Source organism: Pleurodeles waltl, chromosome 8, assembly GCF_031143425.1.
Source record: "Pleurodeles waltl isolate 20211129_DDA chromosome 8, aPleWal1.hap1.20221129, whole genome shotgun sequence".
Taxonomy (NCBI): domain Eukaryota; kingdom Metazoa; phylum Chordata; class Amphibia; order Caudata; family Salamandridae; genus Pleurodeles; species Pleurodeles waltl.
The window spans coordinates 24,467,001-24,494,021 of NC_090447.1; positions in this window are offsets into that span (position 1 = coordinate 24,467,001).

Consider the following 27,021-nt stretch of genomic DNA (forward strand, 5'->3'; position numbering starts at 1 on the left):
TTGGTTGTCTAGAAAGAAACACCGGATCCCCAGGCGCCGTCCTGTACCGCCGACCCACCGCTCTGTTGACCGCAGTGGTGGACACAGGCTTCAGCCAGATATCCTTAATGGGGTCCAGCAAAGCCTCATTGAATGGCAAAAGAGGCTCAGCCGAAGCAGACGCCGGATGCAGAACCTCTGTCAACAAATTCCTCTTGACATCCGCGGTAGGAAGGGGAAGATCCAAAAAGTCTGCAGCCTTACGAATGACTGCGTGGAATGAAGCAGCCTCCTCCGTGACCTCTCCAGGGGAAGACAGATCCCATTCCGGGGTAGTGTCTAGGCCGCTAGCTGAATCCAGTCCCTGGAAGTCACCAGAGGGCTCTAAGACTTCACCTTCCTCCAGATGTTGCCTCGCGTACTCTTCTTCCTCCAAGAGACGAAGAGCCAGACGTCTTGACTTAAGTCTTAACTCCAAGCCTGGAGTCGACAAGGCGTCGGCCGGCGCCGAAGATCTCCGTTGGTGCCGAACCTCGGATCCATCCGAAGCCGGTGGCTCCGGCTCCAAAGGGGTCTTTGACGTCGATTGGATCCGAGGCGAATCCGCTTCAGGTGCAGCAGATAAAAATGGGGTGAACGGCGCCGACCTGTAAGACGCCGGAACACCCAAATCATAGGCCAGAGGACCAGACGGACCTGCACGACTTGCACCCGGCGTCATGGAAGTAAAGATGTTATACATAGCGTTTAAAAAACGCCGCAGGATCCGATCCCGGAGTCAGAAAAGCCGGGTACTGCTGCTGCTGCACCGGCGCCGGCAAGGCTGCTGAAGAGGGTCCAGGTAACTCCTGGCCAGGAGAACCTTCAGGCCTCTGGGGAAGCTCGACCTCAAAGACCGACCCGGGTGAAGTCGGGGTCGTCGGAGGTGGAGGGGTGACGGTCAGGCTTATCTCCCACGTCGGACGACGCCGAGCCGACGGAGAAGCCGATCTAGATCTGGACCGTCCCTTGCTCGATCGGCGCCGAGATCCATGACGGTGCCGAGAGCCACTATGATGGTGGCGAGACCTCGAGGATCTCGACGAAGACTCCCTCCTATGACGCCTCTCCTTCTTCTTCTTGGACCGGGCCAAGAACAATTTTGCCTCCCTTTCTTTTAATGCCTTAGGGTTCATGCGTTGACACGAACCGCATGCCTCGACCTCATGGTCGGAACTAAGGCACCAGAGGCAGTTTTCGTGGGGGTCGGTAACAGACATTCGAAGCCCGCACTGGCTACAAGGTTTAAAGCCAGATTTTCTAGGTTGAGACATCGCAACCGCCGTTGGAAACAGTAGCTCCCTGTGAGCCTCGAAGAAGTAACCGTTATTCGGGCACGGAAAAAAGGAAACTGACGTCTGCACGTCGACGAGGGCTTCTTATTGCCTGGATGACGTCATGTGGCGTCGCGTGGAGTCGGGCATTTGTGACGTCATCGTCGACATGCAGAGCTAGAAGAAATTTCCGTCGAGGGCTGGTGCGAGGGGAGAATTCTTTTGGTGAGGAATCCACAGGTAGGTGTATCCATAAGAAAGATTGGTTACTCCCTTTATCATCCACTACATGGTTACTTCCCTGTGGGGATGTGAACCACCCTGTTTGAAGTTTTTTAGCTAGCCAGCAATGTGAAGTTATATTTTCAGAGTTCCTATTAGTATGTTTTAGTTTAGAGCAGTGGGAATTGTCCACTGGACCTATTTCAAACGATGAGAATGCTAGACAGGGATGCTGTCTCAGTAAAGCCATAGCTGGGCAAAAATGTTGTCCATATGGCTGTAAGAGGGAACAGGTTTGCTGTTTCTCTTGAGTTGGAGCAGGGCAGGGATGCTATCCTATAAGCTCCACACTAGGGCAGGGCTGCTGTCCTAAGTGTTGTGAGGCAGTGCAGGGTTGCTGCACTAATGTTTCTCTGGGAGGGTTGGAGGGATGCTCCATGTTAACTAAAATACTGCACTTTTTCTCACCAATATTAGTTATCCCACTGAGAGGTACTTCTACCTCAGGGAGTACAGCTGTGTTGGCTGATGATTCCCTTGGTACAGGTGCCACCCCAGGAGAGGTTTCTCCCACACAGGAATGGTATCCTGAATGGCAGGGTGGGTAGGGGATACTTTGATTCCCTTTTCACCTGTTGTTGGAGAAGGATCCTGTGTTTTCAGTCCTTTTTCTCTCCTTTACTTTTTCATTTCAGCTGAAATGAGAGGAAGCAATTCCTCAGGGATACCCAGCCTGGCTGCATGAGTATTAAACTCTACCTCAGCCCAACCTTAGGCCTCTAGGTCATTACCTAAGAGACAGTCTACAGGTAAGCTAGGTGATACTACCACCTGCTTAGGGCCAGTAACTCCACCCCAACTAAACTGAATTATAGCTAAGGGAAGAAACTTAGTGGAGTTATGGACATCAATAATCTTGTACTGTTGTCCAATGATGTGTTGTGCAGCAGACACTAGGTTTTCAGTCACCAAAGTGATACTGGCACCTGTGTCCCTGTAGGCCTGAGCCTCAACACCATTTATTGAAACTGCCTGTCTGTACTTATCCATTGCAAGGGGACAAGCAGCCAGTGTGGCAAGGCCAGTGCCACCAGGTGTGACAGAAACTGTCTTTGGACTGACTACCCCAGTTTCTATGATGGACCCATAAGTGAACCCAACTACACCCTTATTTTGACTGTTGCCAGCAGTCCCACCACTATTACCACTACTGCTAGGGGCACTAGAGTTTGATGTATTAGTGGTGGTAGGCTCAGGGGGTTTACCTGGGCAGGGCTTATCCCCTGGCCTATGGCCTTTATTTTTACACACATAGCACCAAGGCTTTTTAATGTGTGTGGTTTGTGAAGAAGAGGAAGAAGATGATTCATCCCCACCCCCTGAAGAATGTGTAGGATTTGAAGAAGAATCTTTAGTTTTACCTTTATCCCCATGCTTATCCTGAGATTTCTCACCATCTTTCTTCTTGCCATCCTTGTAACCTCCTGTATGAACGTTTCTGTTTGCTCTTGTTCTGACCCATTTGTCTGCCGTCTTTCCCAATTCTTGGGGAGAGGTCAGATCTGAGTCTACCAAGTACTGGTGCAACAAATCAGGCACACAATTGTTCAAAATATGCTCTCTCAGGATTAGATTATACAGGCTTTCATAGTCAGTCACCTTACTGCCATGTAACCAACCCTCCAAGGCTTTCGCTGAACAGTCTACAAAGTCTGTCCAGTCTTGAGAGGACTCTTTTCTGGTGTCTCTGAACTTAATCCTGTATTGTTCAGTGGTTAAGCCAAATCCATCCAAGAGTTCATCCTTCAAAACTTTGTAGTTATTAGCATCACTTTCTCTGACAGTAAGGAGCCTATCCCTACTCTTACCAGTGAATGATAGCCACAAGATAGCAGCCCGCCGTCTTTGTGGTACCAACTGTACCATACAGGCCCTCTCAAATGCAGCAAACCACTTGTTAATGTCATCCCGCTCCTTGTAAGGGGGGACTATCTTATGCAGGTTTCTGGAATCTTGCTCTCTAACAGGATTGCTATCAAAAACACTGCTGCTTCCACCATGGGGAACTAACCCCAATCTCTGCCTTTCCCTCTCTACATCCAGAGATTCCCTGCCTAAGGCCAGCTGCTGCTGTTTAAGCTTCAGTCTGGCCTCTTCCAACTTCAGCTTTCTGAGTTCCCTTTGCATTAAGTTATCCTCAGGGTGGGAGGCTTGGGAATTGTGAGATACAGAGGAAATATGGGAATTGGACGAGAGAGACCTGTCCCTAACTGGCTGGACAATAGTAACCTGGCCTTTAGGAGTGAAAGGTACCCTACTAATGTGTGACCCCCTCCCACTACCAGTGTCTCTAGGTGGCCTGCTAGCTGGCAGGTCTTTGGAATAACCCTCCCCAGTCTCTTCAGGGAACTCCTCTGAGTCTGACTGGGCACCCTCCCCTCCTACCTCCTGTTCCTTGGATGGACCAGACTTGTTCTGGTCACTTTCTAGGAGAAGGTTAAAAAGAAAGTCTTTGGTAGGATTCTTGCCAATGCTTATGCAGAGACCCCTCAAACATTTAAATTTTAAACTCTCATAGGTTGGCTGAACAATTTTGGGAGTGAGCTCTACTGCAGACATGATATAAAAGGTTTAGGACAGAGAGAGATAGTTTTAGAACTTTTGAAAGCACAGAGAAAAAAGCTTTTTCAAACTTTTTGAAAACTTTTAAAAGTTTTCAGAACTTTTCAGAAACTCTGTAGAAAGTTTTAGAGAAGGAGAGTTAAACTGTTTAGTTCAATGTGTATATCTTGAAGTATTTGGTATATGTTTTTCTCATGAAAAGCACCAATGACAAAGTGGTAAAGCAGTTACAAGTACGTATCCCACCGCTGCACCACCAATGTAGGAGGCTGTCCTGGCTTATTGTTGGTACCTTGTGGTACTTACACCTTGTGCCAGGTCCAGTTATGCCTTATTAGTAGATTAGAGGTGTTCTAGCAGTTTAGGCTGATAGAGGTAGCTATAGCAGAGCATCTTAGGCTGAACTAGTAGACATGCAAAGCTCCTACTATACCACTTGTAACACTTAGTACTATATCATAAGAAAACACAATACTCAGAGTTACTCAAAATAAAGGTACTTTATTTTAGTGACAATATGCCAAAATTATCTCAGAGGATATACTCCCTTAGGAGGTAAGTAATATACTCAAAATATACACACACAAACCAAATCAGGTAAGTAACAGTTAGAAAAGTAGTGCAAACACTGTAGAACACAATAGAATGCAATAGGGAGAAATAGGCCTAGGGGCAACACAAACCATATACTCCAAAAGTGGAATGCGAACCACATTTGGACCCCAGGCCTAGTGTAGTGTGTAGAGGGTAGCTGGGAGTGTAAGGAAACACCAAGGGTGTCCAAGATACCCCACCCCAAGACCCTGAAAATTAGGAGTAAAGTTACCCTAATGCCCCAGAAAGACAGTAAAGTCGAGATAGGAGATTCTGCAAGGACAACAACTAACTGCAAAGCACTGAAGACAGATTCCTGGACCTGAGGACCTGTAAAGGAAAGGGACCAAGTCCAAGAGTCACGCAAGTGTCCGGGGGGGCAGGAGCCCACTAAACCCCGGATGAAGGTGCAAAAGGGCTGCCTCCGGGTGGAAGAAGCCGAAGATTCTGCAACAACGGAAGGTGCCAGGAACTTCTCCTTTGGTCAGAAGATGTCCCACAGCATGCTGGAGGATGCAGAGTTGTTTCCACGCAGACAAACCGCAAACCCCAGAGAGCTAGTTTGGTAGTACCTGGGTTCTATGCTAGAGCCCCGGGGATGCATGGGATTGTCCCTCCAATACCAGAATGGTATTGGGGGGACAATTCCATGATCCTAGACATGTTACATGGCCATGTTCGGAGTTACTATTGTGACGCTACATATAGGTATTGACTTATATGTAGTGCACGCATGTAATTGTGTCCCCGCACTCACAAAATTCGGGGAATTCGTCCTGAGCAATGTGGGGGCACTCTGGCTAGTGGCAGGGTGTCCTCACACTAAGTAACTTTGCACCTAACCTTCACTGAGTAAGGGTTAGACATATAGGTGACTTATAAGTTACTTAAGTGCAGTATAACATGGCTGTGAAATAATGTGGACGTTATTTCACTCAGGCTGCAGTGGCAGTCTTGTGTAAGAATTGTCTGAGCTCCCTATGGGTGGCAAAAGAAATGCTGCAGCCCATAGGGATCTCCTGGAACCCCAATACCATGGGTACCTAGGTACCATATACTAGGGAATTATAAGGGTGTTCCATTGTGCCAATAAGAATTGGTAAAATTAGTCAGTAGCCTGCAGTGACAATTTTAAAAGCAGAGAGAGCATAAACACTGAGGTTCTGGTTAGCAGAGCCTCAGTGATACAGGTAGGCACCACACAGGGAACACACATAGGCCACAAACTATGAGCACTGGGGCCCTGGCTAGCAGGGTCTCAGTGACACATATCAAACACACTGACAAATAGGGTTTCCACTATGAGCAATGGGGTCCTGGCTAGCAGGATCCCAGTGAGACAGTAAACACACCCTGACATATACTCGCAAACAGGCCAAAAGTGGGGGTAACAGGGCTAGAAAGAGGCTACCTTCCTACAGTAGTTGGCCGGTGTGCTTGAGAAGGGTTAAACACCAGATACGGCATGACGTATGCATGCCTTTCACAAATATAATCAAGTGAATTTTAAAAGGCTAGCCCACGAACCAACCAAACTGATGGGTGTGACATGGGTGTGGTTACAAGTTCATAGAGAGCTTACAACAGGGACAGAGCAGTTTGCGCGCTCTACCCTAAAAAGGACAAAATAATGAGGTAATACCATCACAAAATGTGCCACATCATGCTACAAAATGTGGCTTTCCTTGCCACATTATTTAGACAGACCTGCTGTATATTTTGGTCCTCCACTGACACATAAATTCCATGTGCCCTGATGTAGGGCTGCAACATTGCCAGTGGCAAGCCAGGCCATACCTCTTTCCAAGGGCACAGGTGCAAGTGGCCTCATTTTATGCGTAACATCTTCAGCCAGTCGTGGCTTTTTATGCTGACTTTAATTGCTTACTGGGACTTGTAGTTAACTTTTAAAGTAGTAATTATCGGTGGAAAACTCAGCATACAAACTGCTGCTGGCTAAAAAAAAGTAAAGGCTGAAGAAGAAAAAGTCACACATAGGACAAATTTACAGCTATAGAATTGACTGCCTCAGCCCTAATTTCTGAGCCCAGTCCACCTCTTTTTTCTCACCTCTACTGTGATGCCTCTCACAGATTCAGCACCGAGGATTCGTGAAAGGTACAGAAATCGTAAATTATGATATTGTTTGCAGTGCTCCATTAGTGCTGGCCAGACAGAATGTATTTTGGTGTCCAGGGGGCTGTTTACAGCCGAAGTGCGCCTGTAACCTGTACATAACCCTGCAGTCTGCAGGATTTCCTGAAGAAATGGGAGCCCCGAGACCACTGTACTGGAGGGCGGGAGGGGCGAATGATGAGATGGGGGGAGCTGCGAGGAAACTGAATCTTCCGGAATCGCATTTGACAGCGTGACTTATGGCTGCTCGTCATTTTTTAGGGTCGAGCATGTGTCGCATGCGCTCGCACATGCATATCGCTAGCGAGGCGCTTTAGGTATTAGAAAAGGGCTCGGAGCTCTGTCAACGTCATGTCAGTGTCTTTCATTGGCAAGTTGGCTTGCCTATTAGAATCCGCTTCTTTTGATTAGTGGAAGGCACGCGTACGTCATGCCTTTTCCGTGGTTAGCCCTCCTCGAGCGCAGCGACCAAGTACGGAAAACATGCGAGGCTCGCTGGGGTTGTGGACTACTTTTTCTCTGTTTTTGGAGCGCGATCTCGCTGGGCAGAAGGCGAGCGCTTCTTTAATTGCACTTTTGCCGGTTACGTTCTGCAGGACTGCCTGAAGATCGGATTCATGAGTCTATCACCAGTGCTGTTCTACCTGAAGCAGCTCTTTCTACCCAGGTAACTTGCCAGCAATAATCACGCGATTTCCGGACACGATACAGTGCGAAAACAAACTTTCACGAGTAGGTAAGACTACTTATTGGATTCAATGCTAGCCACTCATTAGAACAGTACTTTGTGCCGATAGCCACCGAGCACAAAACATAACGTTCACACACCTCCACCACTCTTTTTTTGTAAACTTTATATCCTCCAACGTTCTCTGTGTCATTTAGATAACTATAGACCGCTTCGCTATCACATTGGACCGCTATTTCCTCCGCTCTCTGCCTTCCCAACACAACGGTATGTATTCAGTACTTAAAAAGCCTTCGATTTTAGAAATAGCTTTGTTTACAGACTTTTTGATGCTGTTTTGAGCGCAGAGATGCAGCCTCGTTCCCTTAACGAAAGAACAACTCTTTGCAGGTTTATAACTGCACTTGACCCGAAGAACAGAAATATAATTTAAATAATTCACCAAAATAAATATTCATAATTGCACTTTGTGTGAACTGTACAGGGCGATCGTGCAGTTTTTTTCTTTTTTTTTCTTGTAAGCCGTGTAGTGAGAGGTTTTATGAAAAAAAATGATTTGTTCTTTTTGTTATTAGTAGAAAGTCTGTTGTATTCCAAGAAAGACCGCCACACATCTGACTCTGAAAGAACTGAAAGATGACCAGATAGCTTATTGGAAGAGCCTTCCACTCTCTGCAAATACACGTCGTCAGATTTTCAGGAAACACAAGCTTGTTTAATTAAGTGAGCTCCTTCTCCGTGGTCTGAAGCCAGGGAGGTGAAGCTGTGGACCCCATGGGCCAAAGATTCCAACGAGATTACATTTCTCATCTTCGTACCAACAGAAAAATAATAATTGTTGTCCTGCTGAGTGGGAAAAATAGAACAAAGAAGAAACGTGTGTGCTCCGGCACTGCAGTCCACCCAAGTATACTGACGGAATCAAATGCATAGGTTGGAGTTACTCTAAACGATGGAGTGCCCAGCATCTTGCAAGAAGAGGCGGTGGCGATTCTATCAGTAGAGGTAGGTGTTTTTGCATGGGGGAAGGGTGTGTGTGTGAGTGGGGAGGAAGTACTTTGTGTGCCTGTGTGTATGTGTTTTAAATGAAGTTTTACTTTGACTCCACAGCTTTTCTTGTCAATCAACAATGCACTGTAAACCATTGCGCACGAGTGCTAAGTGTACAGACATCAGTACACACTGTCGTGTAATGATAGAGCTAATTCGCCATTCATCATGTGAGAGGAGTGGTAATGTATGAACTGGTTTAATACAATGTCAGAAGTATCCAAATGGAAACTATCCCATCTAGATCATGTACGCATTGTTGCTATGCACTAAATTTAAACAAACAGTACAGGCTCGGCAGGAAAACCTCACGTACATCCAGCACACGTTTGCTATACAGCCTGCAGTCATCTTTCGCCTGTGATTGACACGATCAGTTTATGGTGGGGCTTTGTCCTCACAGTCCAGTGGATGAGCCCCCATTGCTGTACGTAGCACAGAGGCCTACAGCAGCAGATAATAATGAGGAGCTAAGAGCTCATTGAGAAGCACTGCTTTTTAGGTTGAGTGTGCAAGTCCTCTGGCCTGTTGTTACCTATCCGTGGGTTTTTAATCCCACCCACCGCACGCCCATCACTATCACTCGTTCATGGGCTTCCCTTTTAAAAATCCTTTGTTATCATTGGTAAATGCTTTACGTTTATCCCTTCTTGGGGCAGTTATGTTACCTCCTTGGCCATCCACCCTGTTACATGGATAATTGCACGTAAGCCGATACGTTTGACTGCGAGCAAACTTCGTTTTCTTTTTGTGTCTCTCCTTCACGCTCATGGCAGCCATGGCACTCTGAATCGGCCTGCTTATGTCAACTGTTTTACTTTTCGTTTTCAATGTATATGGCAAGAAAAGTCGAGTTAGGAATTTACAACACTAATAGCTCTAACTTAGAGCAAATGCGAGACCCATTGCATTGCAAATGCTTGTCTTCTAGGCTTTCAGCTGCCAGGGATCTGTTTTCCCAGAGATATTGTTTCCACATGAAAAGAGCAGAGATAATGTCTTGCCTTTGTTCTTGTGCACATGCATGTATGATATATTTGGGTATGTGTACCCGAAAACATAAAGTTGAGAACAGCACATGATGGAGCTCTGTGCGGCCAGTTTTCTGAATTTTATATGGACAGTTTTATGAATTAAGATACCTCAACATTAAGGAACGTGTTCCACAATTCATTTGCAAATCAACGGGTCTCGCATTTCCTCGAGTTCGAGCTATTAGTGTTGTAAACTCCTAACTGGACTTTCTTGCCACACATTACAAGAAACAAAACGCAGCGTGATTGCGCTATGTAAAATGCAGCTCGATTGCGCAGAAATAAAAAATGGATAAACCGAGCGCGATTGCGCTATGTAAACCCCAGCGCGTCCGCGCTGCGTGGAAAATAAACAGATAAAGTAGTCCGGACACCTTGCTGAAAACATGAGCCTCGTAGATTACCGGTGCTGTGTAGGTGGGCTAAACACCGGAAAATGCATGATGTATCAATCAATCAATCAATCACAATATTTATAAAGCGCGCTACGTACCTGTTAGGGTTTCAAGGCGCTGGGGGGGGGGCTGCTGTTGGTCGAAGAGCCAGGTCTTGAGGAGTCTCCTGAAGGTGAGAAGGTCCTGGGTCTGCCGCAGGGGGGTCGGAGGGTGTTCCAGGTCTTGGCGGCGAGGTAGGAGAAGGATCTTCCGCCGGAGGTCTTGCGTTGGAAGCGGGGAACGATGGCGAGGGAGAGGTTGGCAGAGCGGAGTTGGCGGGGGGGATGTAGAAGTTGAGTCTGTTGTTCAGGTAGGCAGGTCCGGCGTTGTAGAGTGCCTTGTGAGCGTGGGTGAGGAGCTTGAAGGTGATCTTCTTTTCCAAGGGGAGCCAGTGGAGGTCTTTCAGGTGGTGGGAGATGTGGCATCGGTAGGGTACGTTGAGGACCAGTCGGGCGGAGGCGTTTTGGATGCGTTGGAGTCGTCGGATGTCTTTTGCTGGGATGCCTGTGTGGAGTGCGTTGCCGTAGTCTAGTCTGCTGCTGACGAGGGCCTGGGTCACGGTTTTTCTGGTTTACGTCGGGATCCATTTGTAGATTCTACGGAGCATGCGGAGGGTGTTGTAGTAGGCTGAGGAGACTGCGTTGACCTGCTTGGACATGGTGAGGGCGGAGTCGAGGACGAAACCAAGGTTGCGTGCGTGGTTGGCTGGTGTTGGAGGGGGTCCCAGCATGGTGGACTACCAGGAGTTGTCCCAGGCCGAGGGGGTGCGTCCGAGGATGAGGACCTCCGTTTTGTCGGAGTTCAGGTTCAGGTGGCTATTTCTCATCCAATCGGCAATGGACTTCATTCCCTCGTGGAGGTTGGCTTTGGCGGTGTGTGGGTCTTCAGTGAGGGAGAGGATGAGCTGGGTGTCGTCGGCGTAGGAGAGAATGCTGAGGTTGTGCTGACGGGCCAGTTGTGCGAGGGGGGCCATGTAGACGTTGAACAGCGTCGGGCTTAGAGAGGAGCCTTGGGGTACGCCGCAGAGGATGTTGGTGGCTTCGGAGCGGAAGGGTGAGAGTCGGACTCTCTGGGTTCTGCCGGAGAGAAAACAGGAGATCCAGTTGAGGGCTTTTTCTTGTATTCCAGCTTCGTGGAAGCGTGTTAGTAGGGTGCAGTGGCAAACCGCGTCGAAGGCTGCGGAAAGGTACAGGAGGATGAGGGCAGATGTTTCGCCGTTGTCCATTTGTTGTCTGATGTCATCTGTGGCGGCGAGGAGAGCAGTCTCAGTGCTGTGGTTGCGTCTGAAACCGGACTGGGAGGGGTCCAGGATGGAGTTGTCCTCGAGGTGGTGGGTGAGCTGAGCGTTGACGATCTTCTTGATGACCTTCGCCGGGAAGGGGAGGAGGGAGATCGGGCGGAAGTTTTTGAGGTCGTTGGGGTCTGCCTTGGGTTTCTTGAGGAGGGCGTGGTTTTCTGCGTGCTTCCAGCTGTCCGGGAAAGTCGCGGTTTCGAGGGATAAGTTGATGACCTTTCGAAGTTGGGGGGCGATGGTAGAGTCGGCTTTGTTGTAGACATTGTGTGGGCATGGGTCTGAAGGGGATCCTGAGTGGATGGAGTGCATGTATTTCACAAATGAAAGTAAGTGGATTTTAAAAGGCAAGCCCACGAACCAATGAAAGTTATTGACGTGACATGGGTGTGGTTAGAAGCCCAAAGAGAGACTATAGCATGGGACAGAGCGCTTTGCGCTCACCCATAAAAAAGGCTCAGCATTAGGGGGCAGGAAATGGCAAGCTTCGGCAGTTAAGGGGTTAAGGTGGGTGTTGTTTCTTGAGGAGTAATGTAATGCTGTTCAGTTTCCATTGTTGCTTTTAGGTTGCCTTTGCTGCTACCCTATGCTAGGCCCCCCACTGCTGCGCTCCTGGAATCTAAAGATAACACACTGTGTATTATATTTTCATTCTACCTTTGAGACTGGATCAAACTTTTAAATCTCATCACAACAATGCAATGGTGAAAATACAAAAAGGTCAAGCCCATTGATTTGATGTCTCCCACTTCCTCCATCAGCCAATGTAGGAAAGTACCATCTTCCTTGGCATGTTACCCCCATTTTTACCGTATGTCAGTATGTTTTTTCCCTGTCTCACTGGGATCCTGCTGGTCAGGACCCCAGTGCTCATAGTGTTTGGCCTAATGTGTATGTCTGTGTAGTGCTTAACTGTGTCACTGAGGCTCTGCTAATCAGAACCTCAGTGTGTATGCTCTCTTTGTCTTTAAATTTGTCACTATAGGCTAGTGACTACTTTTACCAATTTCAATTGCCATACTGGAACACCCTTATAATTCCCTAGTATATGGTACCTAGGTACACAGGGTATTGGGGCTGCAGCATTTCTTTTGCCACCCATAGGGAGCTCAGACAAACCCCTGCACAGGCCTGCTATTGCAGCCTGCATGAAATAACGCACGTTATTTCACAGCCATTTGCACTGCACTTAAGTAACTTATAAATCACCTATATGTCTAACCTTCACTTGCTGAATGTTAGGTGCAAAGTTACTAAGTGTGAGGGCACCCTTGCACTAGCAAAGGCGCCCCCACATAGTTCAGGGCCATTTCCCAGGACATGATGAGTGTGGGGATGTCATTACGCGCGTGCACTACATATAGGTCAATACCTATATGTAGCTTCACAATGGTAACTCCGAATATGGCCATGTAACATGTCTAAGATCATAGAATTGTCCCCACATCCCAAATCTGGTACTGGGGAGCCAATTCCGTGCATCCTGGGGACCCCACCATGGGCCGACAGTAATGCCAAACTAGCTCTCTGAGGCTTGCACTGCAGTTATAGCTGCTGCTACCTCACAGACAGGGTTCTGCCCTCCTGGGGTCTGGGCAGCCCAGTCCCAGGAAGGCAGAACAAAGCATTTCCTCTGAGAGCAGGGTGTTACACCCTCTCCCTTTAGAAACAGGTGTTACAGGCTTAGGAGGGGTAGCCTCCCCCTGCCTCTGGAAATGCTTTGAAGGACACAGATGGTGCCCTCCTTGCATAAGCCAGTCTACACCGGTTCAGGGACCCCTTCTCCCCTGCTCTGGTGCGAAACTGGACAAAGGAAAGTGACCACTCCCCTGTCCATCACCACCCTAGGGGTGGTGCCCAGAGATCCTCCAGTGTGTCCAAGACTTCAGCCATCTTGCTTTACAAGGTGTGGGGGCACTCTGGAGGCCTCTGAGTGGCCAGTGCCAGCAGGTGACGTCAGAGAACTCTCCTGATAGGTCCATACCTGATAAGGTAGCCAATCCCCCTCTCAGGGCTATTTAGGGCCTCTCCTGTGGGTTCTCTTCAGATTCTGCTTGCAAGTTTCCTTCAGGAATCCTCTGCAACAACTTCAGTATCCTCTGACCTCGGATCAACTGCAGCCTACTCCAAGAAAAGCTGTAACTGCAACAAAGTATCTACAAGGGATACTTTTCTTCAGCAACCTCAGCTCCAAGCCAGCAACTGCAACCGTTTCCATGGTGTGCACGCTCTGAGGACTCTCTGTCTTCATTCTGCACCAGAAGGACCAAAGAAATCTCCTGTGGGGTGACGGAGTCACTCCCCTGCTCCAGCAGACACCTTCCAAGACGACGACCGGTACCCTTGGACTCCTCTCACAGCGATGAGCGTGCTCCTAAGGACACAGAGGGTGGACATCATCAACATCGACCGTCCTGATTTCCTGCTTACGCAATTTGGAGGAGGTAAGACCTTGCCTTCCCAGAGAGCGATGGTACCCCTGTGTACTGCGTCTCCTTCACCTCCTGAGGCCTCTGTGCACTATTTGCAAAATTCTTTCATGCACAGCCTGGCCCAGGTCTCCAGCACTCCATCCTGTGACGCTCAACTCGCTGAGTTGTTCTCCAGCGGCGTGGGACCTTCCTTTATTGTGCTGCATCCACTGCGTTTTGCATCTTATTTGTCCCCATGTCCTGGGACCTCCGAGGGGGCTGGCTGGCATCCTGAGGGCTCTCTAAAGTTCCGAGAGCCCCCTCTTCCTCCTCACACAGAGTTGAGGCCCCCAGGTCTCTCCTGGGTCCATCCAGCGCCATTTTGATACAAAATGCACTTTTGTTGTAGCTAAGGCTTGTTGGCGACTTCCAACACGAAATCACATCTGCAACGATCTTCACGTCGTGGGACATCCTTTACATCATGCAGGAACCCGCTGGCATCTTCCAAGGGTGCATTTCTGCAGTCTTCGTCTAACCGTGGACTCTTCTTTTTCATCCTCTTCTGGGTTGGCAGGGGCTCCTGTCCTTCCTGGAACTTCTTTTGACTTCTGGACTTGGTCCTCTTCCTTTGCAGGTCTTCAGGTCCAGGAATCCAGCAGTTGCTCTTTGAAGACTTGGCTGGCTGCGCAAAATCCCAATCACAAGGTGTAGTGTGTCCTAAGGAAACTTGCAGTACTTTACTCCAGCTTTTCTGGGGTGGGGTAATTTACTTACCTTTACTGTATTCTTACTCTCCCAGAGATTCTGCACACACTACACTTGTCTAGAGGGGAATTTGTGATTCGCATTCCACTTTCTTAGTATATGGTTTGTGTTGCCCCTAGACCTATTTTCTCCCATTGCAATATATAGCATTTCCTATTGTTTGCATTGTTCTATGACTGTTTACTTGTCTAATTTTGGAGTCTAGTGTATATATTGTGTATAATACTTACCTCCAGAAGGAGTATTGTCTCTAAGATAATTTTGGTACTGTGTCACCCAAATAAATAAATGTATTTTTGGTAACACTGAGTATTGTCTTTACTTGTGTAGAAGTACTGTCTAACTATAAGTGGTATTGCAGGAGATTTGCATGTCTCCTAGTTCAGCCTAAGCTGCTCTGCTATAGCTACCTCTATCAGCCTAAGCTGCTAGAACACTACTACATTTCACTAATAAGGGATAACTGGACCTGGTATAAGATGTAAGTACCCAAGGTACCCACTACAAACCAGGCCAGCATCCTACAGCCAACACCTACCAGAACCTTCAGTTGTTATCTCTGCAAGCCCTAGGTCTCACTCATGATCCCCCAGGCACCCTAAAAAAAACCTTGTACGATTCTTTTTTTTGAACTACTGTTGATACCACCAGCCCTGTGGCTTCATTCAGAGCCATCATTCCAGGACGTTGACAACCCCCACCTCTACAATAGCGGTTCAAGGAGTGGGCCAAGTTGGATCTGTCTGGAGGAAAATTCCAGGCCCTGTGATGTCATCCTTGAAGTGGTCCTGAACCTCTGCAGCTAGTGAAATAACAGCGACAGCTGTTGCTTGGAAGCTAGCTAGCAACGCATCTAATCCACACAGTTCCTGACTGTCTCTCAGTAATTCAGTCTATTGATAGAACTGAGCTGCTTTACATTCTGCAGCCTTCAAATACAAAAAGTCAATCAGTATTGCTTCCCTAGCAGCATTGACATGAGATTTCTTTGTAGGCAACGGTATCAACTCCAATATTGGAGGTAGCTATGTTCTTAGAACACTTCCTTTCTCCACAAGGTGCGGAAGAAGCATGCTGATGCTCTCTTATACTTTTTAAGGTGACAAGATGGGGCTCTAGGTCAAGATCTGAAGCTAGATTTGGCTCTGACCGTGAGGAAGCCCTTGTGGGGCCATCAACTGCTTTCGAAAGGTAGATAACAGAGTCTTGAGTCAAGCTCAGAATCCAGACCACAAACATTTGCAGCAAGGATCCCCCACTGACATCCGTCAGCAACAAGCAGGGTTTAAAACCTGATGAATTTGTATTAGACATCCCTTAAAAATTAAAAAATGAACAAAATGTTGAAAAAAATTATTAGAGATTCACCAGTGGCTCAGGTTCCAGTGTCTGAAGAGATGGCAGAAAAAAGGAACTGAGATCACCGGAGCTCTTGAATTGTGCATCATCTCACAGCGCAGGTCAGAACATCAATGGATGTCCCTTAAGTCTGATGCAGCAGATGCCTTGAAAATTCCAGATCCAGTCTAGGGCCTTGCACAGGCATTTATTGGAGGAGTCTTAGTATGTGGTGGGCATACCACGGTGGCAATGAAGATGAAAGACCAAGTTGTGTGGAGTCCACAAAAAATGCCATTTCATTGCAGTAAATGAAATCATGATCCAGAGCGGCCATCACATGTCCAAGACCCAGTAACTATCCCTGATGGGCTGGAGGACAGAAGCAAATATGCAAATTCAACACGAAGACACAAAACAGAGTAGCATTTAAACTCCAAGGACATAATATAACACACTAAAGAGTATCTACTGGAAATATCGGTTTGTAGTCACGTTGTTGAAGTGTTGAGAAGTGGTTCATACTAATTAACAGAACACTGCAGTGGCCTGCGCTCACCCTAGAAGATACGTCAAAGGGCATGCCATTATACAGTGGAAGATTAACATATGTGCCAGAAAGATGTTGTGAGCTTACCATGTCAGCAAGAGGTGCCAGGAGTTGTTCGATCCATAATGTTTCAGGCTTCCGAGTCCCCAAATGCCTGTCCTTCCCATGGGGTTCCTAAAAATGTGATTTAATACATTTAAATATGGACGGTCCACAACAGTGCAATGGTTATTTTTCTCTTACACACTGGTCTACTGAACGATGTCCGTTCTAATAGCCGAAATACTGTGAAATCAGTGCTGCACCTGGGCATCACCTAGAGTCTGTCAAGAGAGAGGCAGTAAGTGAGCAGGCAGATGTACAAAACAAATGCAACTACAGGGAGTGCAGAATTATTAGGCAAATGAGTATTTTGACCACATCATCCTCTTTATGCATGTTGTCTTACTCCAAGCTGTATAGGCTCGAAAGCCTACTACCAATTAAGCATATTAGGTGATGTGCATCTCTGTAATGAGAAGGGGTGTGGTCTAATGACATCAACACCCTATATCAGGTGTGCATAATTATTAGGCAACTTCCTTTCCTTTGGCAAAATGGGTCAAAAGAAGGACTTGACAGGCTCAGAAAAGTAAAAAATAGTGAGATATCTTGCAGAGGGATGCAGCACTCTTAAAATTGCAAAGCTTCTGAAGCGTGATCATCAAACAATCAATCGTTTCATTCAAAATAGTCAACAGGGTCGCAAGAAGCGTGTGGAAAAAACCAAGGCGCAAAATAACTGCCCATGAACTGAGAAAAGTCAAGCGTGCAGCTGCCACGATGCCACTTGCCACCAGTTTGGCCATATTTCAGAGCTGCAACATCACTGGAGTGCCCAAAAGCACAAGGTGTGCAATACTCAGAGACATGGCCAAGGTAAGAAAGGCTGAAAGACGACCACCACTGAACAAGACACACAAGCTGAAACGTCAAGACTGGGCCAAGAAATATCTCAAGACTGATTTTTCTAAGGTTTTATGGACTGATGAAATGAGAGTGAGTCTTGATGGGCCAGATGGATGGGCCTGTGGCTGGATTGGTAAAGGGCAGAGAGCTCCAGTCCGACTCAGACGCCAGCAAGGTGGAGGTGGAGTACTGGTTTGGGCTGGTATCATCAAAGATGAGCTTGTGGGGCCTTTTCGGGGTGAGGATGGAGTCAAGCTCAACTCCCAGTCCTACTGCCAGTTCCTGGAAGACACCTTCTTCAAGCAGTGGTACAGGAAGAAGTCTGCATCCTTCAAGAAAAACATGATTTTCATGCAGGACAATGCTCCATCACACGCGTCCAAGTACTCCACAGCGTGGCTGGCAAGAAAGGGTATAAAAGAAGGAAATCTAATGACATGGCCTCCTTGTTCACCTGATCTGAACCCCATTGAGAACCTGTGGTCCATCATCAAATGTGAGATTTACAAGGAGGGAAAACAGTACACCTCTCTGAACAGTGTCTGGGAGGCTGTGGTTTCTGCTGCACGCAATGTTGATGGTGAACAGATCAAAACACTGACAGAATCCATGGATAGCAGGCTTTTGAGTGTCCTTGCAAAGAAAGGTGGCTATATTGGTCACTGATTTGTTTTTGTTTTGTTTTTGAATGTCAGAAATGTATATTTGTGAATGTTGAGATGTTATATTGGTTTCACTGGTAATAATAAATAATTGAAATGGGTATATATATGTTTTTTGTTAAGTTGCCTAATAATTATGCACACCTGATATAGGGTGTTGATGTCATTAGACCACACCCCTTCTCATTACAGAGATGCACATCACCTAATATGCTTAATTGGTAGTAGGCTTTCGAGCCTATACAGCTTGGAGTAAGACAACATGCATAAAGAGGATGATGTGGTCAAAATACTCATTTGCCTAATAATTCTGCACTCCCTGTAGTTTGTTGGTTCACCTTAAATCATTTCAATGTGTAAATTAGTATGCACTTAACCCCCCCCCATCATGGGTCCAACATGTGTCAGAACCTTTTTGGAAGGTAGCTTAATCATTTCTTATCCTGCCATTACCATTGTTTATATTTTAAGAAAAATATTTTCCGCAAAAATAGGGCCTTGTATGCACAAAAATACAACATGCAGGTGTAGACAAGTACCCTCTTTTTGGCATGGTTACCCCCACTTTTTGCCTGCTGTCCCTAGTATATGGTACTTAGGTACCCAGGGCACTTGGACACCAGGGGTTCCCTATGGGCTGCAAAATGTATTGTGCCATGCATGGGCGCTCATGTAAAAGGTGTCTGCAGGCCTGCCATTGCAGCCTGCGTGAAAAGGTGCATGCACCCTTTCACTACAAGTCACTTTAAGTCACGCCTATCCCTGAGGGAAGGGTGCAGGTACCTGTGTGTAAGGGCACCACAGCACGAGCAGAGGTTACCGCTACGAACTCTAGCTCCACTGCACTAGACTCCATAAGAGCGGAGTGTAGAAAAGTACCCTCAATTGGCATAGTTACCCCCACTCTTTGCCTGATGTCAGTATGTTTTGACTGTGTTTATTGGGATCCTACTAACCAGGACCCCAGTGACTCTGCTCTCTCCTTCTAAATTTGGTTGCTGGGACTTCACACGCCCCACATTTGGCATACTGGTGCCCCCATATAAGTCCCTAGTCTATGGTAGCCATGGGGGTTCTCCATGGGCAGGGGTTCTCCATGGGCTGCATCATGTATTATGCCACCCACCGGAGCCCATGTAAAATTTGTTTGCAGGCCTACCATTGCAGCCTTTGTGAAAAGGTGCATGCAACTTTTCATTTCAGGTCACTGCACCAGGTCACTATAAGTCACCCATATGGTAGGCCCTCCTAGCCCAGAGGGCAGGGTGCAGGTACCTGTGTGTGAGAGCACCCCTGAATGAGCAGAGGTGCCCCCACAGAGGCCTGCCCCATTTTCCTGGACTTCGTGAGTACGGGGATGCCATTTTACACGTGTACTGGACATAGGTCGCTACCTAAGTCCACCTACATCTTGGTAAATCTGAACCTGGGCATGTTTAGTATCAAACATGTCGGAATCATACCCTAATACTGTTGCCAGAATTGGAAGTATGATTCCGTGCACTCTGGGGGCTCCTTAGAAGACCCCCAGCATTACTCCTACCAGCTTTCTGGTGTTTTCTGGGCAGCCCACACTGCTGTCACACCTCTGATGGGTTTCTGCCCTCCTGCTGATTGCCCAGCTCAAGCCCAGGAAAGCAGAACATTTACTTTGGGAGAGGGGGATAACACCCTCTCCCTTCGGAAATAGGTGTTACAACGCTTGAGAGGGTTAGCCTCTCCAAGCCACTGGTATGCTTTGAAGGGCACATTTGGTGCCCTCCCTGCATGAACCAGTTTGCCCCGGTTCAGGGACCTCCCTGCTCTGGCACAAAACTGTACAATGAAAAGGGGAGTAACCACTCCCCTGTCCATCACCACCCCCGGAGGTGGTGCCCAGAGCTCTTCCAGATGGCCACTTGATTCTGCCATCTTGACTCCAAGGTGGGCAGAGGCCTCTGGGAGCATCTTATTGGCCAGGTCAAGCAAGTGACATCATAGCCCCCTCCTGATAGGTGGTCACCTTGCTGGTGACCAAACCCCCTTATAGGGCTATATAGGGTCTCCCTCTTGGGTGGGTCCTCAGATTCGACATGCAAGATTCCAGCAGGACTCCTCTACATCATTTACTTCATCTTCTGGACCACATGGACTGCAACTGGACCTTGCAGGAACCGACAATCTGCAACTTCAGTGACAACTTTGCTCTGCAACACTTTTTCTCTGGCTCCTTCCAGCAATTGCAACATTTCCCCGGCTGTGCATCCTCTGAGGGCGACGAGTATCCAGTCTGCAGAAGAAGAATGAAGGAATCTCCCAGTCACTCCCATGCATCTGCAGGCACCAACTGCAACGACGACCGGCTGCGTGGATCTACTTTCCTCCGGAACCCAGGGAATTGGGGTTCTAGGAGACCCCCAGGGGCTGCAGCATTTCATTTGCCACCCGTAGGGAGCCCATGCAAAGGCTTTTACAGGACTGCCATTGCAGCCTGTGTGAAATGGTGCATGCACCCTTTCACTGCCATTTACACTGCACCAGGTCACCTATAAGTCACCCATATGTCAGGCCTTACAACCCTGAAGGATGGGTGCAGAGTACATGTGTGTGAGGGCATCCCTGCACTAGCAGAGGTGCCCCCACAACCTCCAGGACCCTTTTCCCAGACTTTGTGAGAGCAGGGACGCCATTTTATGCGTGCACTGTACATAGGTCACTACCTATGTGCAACTTTACAATGGTAACTTCAAATATGGCCATGTTTGGCATCAAACATGTTGGAATCATACCCCAAGGCTTTTGCAAGCATTGGTTGTATGACTCCATGCACTCTAAGGGCTCCTTAGAGGACCCCCAGTACTGTCATTACAGCCTTCTGAGGTTTTCCAGGCAGCCCCAGCTGCTGCCACCTCACAGACAGTTTTCTGCCCTCCTGTTGCTTGAGCAGCTCAAGCCCAGGAAGGCAGAACAAAGGATTTCCTTTAGGAGAGGAATGTTACACCCTCTCCCCTTGGAAAAGGTGTTGCAGGCATGGGAGGGGTAGCCTCCCAGAGCCTCTGCAAATGATTTGAAGGGCACAGATGGTGCCCTCTTTGCATAATCCAGTCTACACCGGTTCAGGGACCCCCAGTCCCTGCTCTGGCGCGAAACTGGACAAAGGAAAGGGGAGTGACCGCTCCCCTGTCCATCACCACCCCAGGGGTGGTGCTCAGAGCTCCTACAGAGGGTCCCTGGGTTTTGCCAACTTGGATTCCAAGGTGGTAGGGAACCTTGGGAGCATCTAAGTGGCCAGTGCCAGTAGGTGATGTCAGAGCCCTCCCCTGATAGATGCTTACCTGTGTAGCTGACCAATCCCCCTTTCAGGGCTATTTAGAGTCTCTCCTCTGGGTGTTTCCTCAGTTTCGGACTGCAAGACTCCAGCAGAAATCCTCTGCATCCTTACCGAAGAAACTACATCTGGACCCTCCAGGAACTCTACAACAGAACAAAGAAGCAAAGATGAATTCTGCAACATTGTATCTTCAGCTCCTGTCAGCAACTGCAACTGTTTCCCAGTCATGCATTCTCAGAGGACAGCCAGTCTTCAGCCTGCACCAGAAGAACAAATGAATCTCCCTTGAAGTGAAGAAGTCACTTCCCTGATTCAGCAGGTACCCCTCTGCAGAGATGACCAATGGCTTGGTTCCCCTATCTTGATGAAGTGCCTGGACCCAGCATCTCAGGTGGTGGACTGAAGTGATCCCGATGGTCCTGACGTCCCCACACAAGACAGTACCCTCGTGCACCGAGTTTTTTACAGTTGCCAAGGCTTGTTGGCATCTTTCCGCAAACGTCTTTGTGCACTGTGCAGATCCGGCCCCCAGCACTTCTTCCTGCAACGCACAGCCTCCTGTGTGGTTCTTCGGCAGCATGGGATCCCTTTGTGTAGTGCTGTGTGCCCTCCTTTTGCACCTTCTTTGTCCCTGTGCTGTGGAACTCCTGTGCGCTGTGCCTGGTCTGCTGAGGGCTCTCTGAGTTTCTGAGAGCCCCCTCCGTCTCCCACTCCTGGATAGAGTCCATCACGTCCCTCAGGGTCGTGATTACATATACTTGCCTATTTTCTAATCATAATTAATTTACAAGATATATGTCTGTACTTAGATGTATATAGGTAGCACAATATAAATCTTTTCATAGTGCACTTTACCAAGAAGGTATTTATACTCTATATGTCAGTTCCATTTAAATCCAGTTTTTGAAACCTATTTTCCATATATGATAGATAAGTGATACCAATACTTTCTACCTATGTATATATTTGTCCCAAATTTATGATTAGTGACGCTATGAAAGATTTTTTTTTTTAAATTTAAAAATTAACACGTTTAGCCTTTGAAGCTAGATTCATTTACTATTCCGAGTATTCCCTCAGAGCACTCATCAGCGTATTCCGATCATAGGTTTTGCACCTATTCAGTTTGCTCGCACTAGCAATAGTCATATATGCATTCCGATAAATATAGCTCCACAAAATTATATTCAAATAGAGAATATACATAACTTTCACTCATTATTTAGCAAGATTTTTGATAATTTATACATTTTAACTAACAGTAGACCATTCGTCTACCTTTCTGATATGGCGCATCCTAGTGCTCTCTTTTTCGGCCACGTATGGTAAAAATAAACGTAGGACTCCCAGTGAAGAGTCATGGACATAAATAGCAGACCATCATTGAGCCATGGAGATTTCCAAAATGGCGGCAGCCTAGGATGCGACTGATCAGATTTGGAGTGCCGAAAGGTTTCAAGACGCAAGGGTAAGTCCCATCCGTCCCCAATATCAGTGCACAAGCACAGAACATCGTAGTTCATTATTGGCAACCTATTAAGAATCAACATGCAAGATAAATTCCTATCATTTGTGATTATCTTAGCCAACTGTGCCTATGGCTAGCTTTACGCACCTGAGGCTGACGCATGGACATTTCTTTCTTAACACAATAGCGTTCGGACGTAGATTACGAACATGGTTTTGAGACCACAGGAGACCAATATATATCTAATGCTCTGAACAATCAAGGCCGATTCTAACAAAAAGTGCTTTTATGTTTTCTTTTCCTCAGATTAATTAATATATGATATGAAAATTCATCATCATGAACACACCAAAAGCTTGTTATAAATAATATGATAATGGTATATTCATTTGTATTTCTCTGACCAGTGACAAACTGTCTGTTTATGATAATATTATCTTGGAGCAAACTCTTTAGTAATTCCTTAAAGCATGCAATATAGATGTCAATTTTATATCTATAATCACAACTTTAAATAGTATGTGCCAGCACCATCTTAATATTCATCACTTGGTCTTTTTCACCACATTGGCTCACTTTCTTCCCTCTAATAGTTCCATGTAAGTGAGCACGGGATGACCAGTACTACTTCACAATTACATCTTGGTTTCTTTTTTGATCTAGATCAAATATGGTGTAATTGTACTTTCCCATCCAGCCACATTAAATAATTATTCTTTTTGGTGACTTATTTAGGGTTTTATAATATAGCGGGTTTTCTTCTTACACCTTTAGGTGGTCACTCTTCCCAGGTCTTTACTTTTTTCTAATCTAACCTACTTCACTTTATTTATTACAGCCTTGAGAAAGCCCTAGGTGGACTCACCATAGAGGGCGAAACACGTGTTGGCTGTGTTCTTTTGACGTTTTTCTTACTCTTATGCAACATATTGGAATAAATCACAACTATACTTTATAAGTTTGACCAATGTTTCTGAAATATTACCATAAAACTCTGGAACACCAAATGATCAAAGGACGGAGCATATAACTATTGTTTCGCGGGTGAATCATATTCCTAATAGCCAAATACCAAACATTCTAAGATACGCGATTATACGCTCAAGAACTAAATATAAGTGGGATCTCACCTCTTACCAGTTAGCACCACTTTATATATAGGGGAATTAGGGTCCAATCCCCTGGCCTGAGCTCCCACAAGAAAACTAGGTATCAAGCAAACAGGCAATTACTCAGGAAGTAAAACTGGACCCTAATCTGTGTATAAACTTTTATATGTTCTTCTTTTGCACCTTCATCTGGGTTAGCAGTGCTTCTTGGACTTGGTCCCCTTCACCCACAGGTCTTCAGATCCAGGAACCCATTGTTGCTGTCTTACAGTCTCTTCTGGTTCTTGCTTTATCTTCTTTCTCATGTTCTTGTGTGTTCTAGGAAAGTTATAGTGATTTACTCCTGCTTTCCTGGGCTCTGGGGTGGGTTCTATTACTTACCTTTGGTGTTTGCTAATACTCCCAGTGCCCCGTTACACACTACACTTGCCTAGGTGGGAAACCGACTTTTGCTTTCCACTTTCTTAGTATATGGTTTGTGTTCTCCCTAGGCCCATTTCTAACTATTGTGATTTTCACTATTTGCACTGTTTTCTAACTGTTTTTACAGCTATTTCTGAATACCAGTGTATATTATTTGTGTATTACTTACATCCCAAGGGAATATAGGGGGTCATTCAGACCTCAGCGATAAAAGGCGCTTACCGCCGGTCAGAAGACCGCCATAACACCGCCGCGGTCGCGGTAAACCGCCACGGTCATTCTGACAAGCAACTGGCAAACCGCCAAAAACCCGACATCAACAAAAGTCCACCACAGCAACGGGCAGCGAAAAACTGGCGATGACCAAACCTCCACCGTCACGCCAACAGAAATACGCCCATGCCATTCCGACCCACAAATCCCCGCAGCGGTCTTTCAACCGCGGTATTCCATTGGTGGTACACACCGACGCGGTCAAAATACACACACCTTTACAAAACACTACCACATTGGACAATTCAAAATACACACACCTGAGACACATACACACACCACTCCCACACACCCAATTAAATATAAAACACACACCCACATCACCCACAAACCCTTACGACCACAATTGCGACTGAAGGACAGAGAGAGACAGCACAGCATAGAGTAGACCATCACACAGAGGCAAATCACAACATCACCCACACAATATCCACGCACAAAACACCATACACCACCACACTCACCACACTCTACAACACATACACCACCCCTCACCTCATCCACACCCCCCCATGGCACCCCAAAGACACCCCAGGTTCTCTGACGCCAAACTCAGGGTCATGGTGGAGGAAATAGATCGGGTAGAGCCCCAGCTCTTCGGGGCACAGGTGCAGCACACCACCATTGCCAGGAAGATGGAGCTATGGCAAAGAATAGTGGACAGGGTCAACGCTTGTGGTACTTTAAATTTCGGAACCACACTGGAGGCATGGCCCTATCATGCCGATTTTAGTATCAGAGAGCCGCAAATGGCAAATACGATATGTATGAGTGCTTTTATCGCGTTTCATCAATGGAATGACCTTGTATATGATACTGCATATTGTTCCATTTAAACAACAGCCATTTTATGATTGCCCTCACATAGGCCAATGTCTAATGCTGAAAACGAGTCTGAAGGACACGTACATCTTTGCTGACTCCTCTGTGACCTGGGCAAGCTGACTCCACTGCCTGAAGCCAAACCTGTTCGGCCAGTTTCTTTCCCAGTGGCCGAATGAGATTAGTATCAAGGCACAACACATCATAAACCTTTCATCACACACAAACCATGCCTAATCTTACACACACCTGTCCCTGTTTCCTGCTTTATGGCTTGCTTTACGAGGAGGAGGTGCCCGGTTTTATTGGGGTCTGCTGATATCTGAACCCTCGTGGGTAAATAATTGGAGGCTGTCCTAGCTGAAGTGTGGGAACATCATCATGGCTCTGTTTTTGTCGTTTGTAGTGAAATATGTGAATGGTCAACTGTAATCCTGTTAAAACCCCAAAGGCTACTCACATGTTGCCTCTCTAGCTTTTCTCATTTGTTTAGGAATGTGACTGGTACAGCCCCCTTGCATGCCTAGGGCATAATAAATGATATAAAAGGTCTGAGCTAAGACCATTTCGGGAGACTGCCTCTTTCAGTTGCTATAGGTCAGCTTCTGGGAGACGTAGTCTCACTCATTTGAGTTTAATAAAGATGTCTTTTCATATTTCAGCTTCTTTGCCAAGTTCTTTGTTATATTACCCTGAGAATGAAAATCTCTAGTACTTCATATGGCGCAGCCAACGCGGGGCTCATCAGAGAAGTGACTTTCTGTGGGAGTGATCTTGTCAGGAGACTGAAATCTACTGAGGAGGACAGAACAGGATTCTACCAAGAAGGTACTCTGTGCGGAGGGATTCTGGAGATTCTTTGATTATGCAGCCCAGTATATTTCTGATCTTCCTGATTTTGATCCTCCACATGATGTCACCCCTGACTGAGAACCTTTTTGGCGTAAGTAAAAATAAAAGAAAAGACTGTTAGGTCATTTAGAACTTGGCAATTAGAATTTGGACAACTATTTGTTGGGTATAGCTTTGATAGGTTTGAATAGGTTTGTATACGCGAATTGCAATTTGTGTAGGCAGGTAATGAAGAGGCTTTTTCTCCATCTGCTTTAGTTGAAGTATAAGTGGGTCGCTCCCAGTCCTTAGTTCTTTGGTCCTTTGGTTCTTAGTTTTTGGTTCTTGGTTCTTAGTATTGGTCTTTAGTTTTATTTGAAGATTGCAATTTTCAAAAACCGAGGGTCTCGTACATTTGCGAGTGTATCGATAGAGATAGCCCCTTGAAGTTTGAAGCTCGGTTAGTGAGCGAAGATGCCTAATCGTAGCAAATTTGGTACTTGGTTTGGTTTTTTGGTGGCAACAGGGATTCCCGATTGGAGGATTCATGTCTGATACCTCCGATTGGAACTCCAACTTATGAGTTCTATTTTAAACACGGCGTGGGCCCCATCACGTTTAATAAAGTATGGGTCCGCTATTCTTGGAAATAAATGTCTGTGAGGCTGTTTTTGCAGTTTTTTGGAACACTATTGAGAAAAGTTTTCTTTTCTCTTGTAAATATGACTTACAACTAGGATCTGCA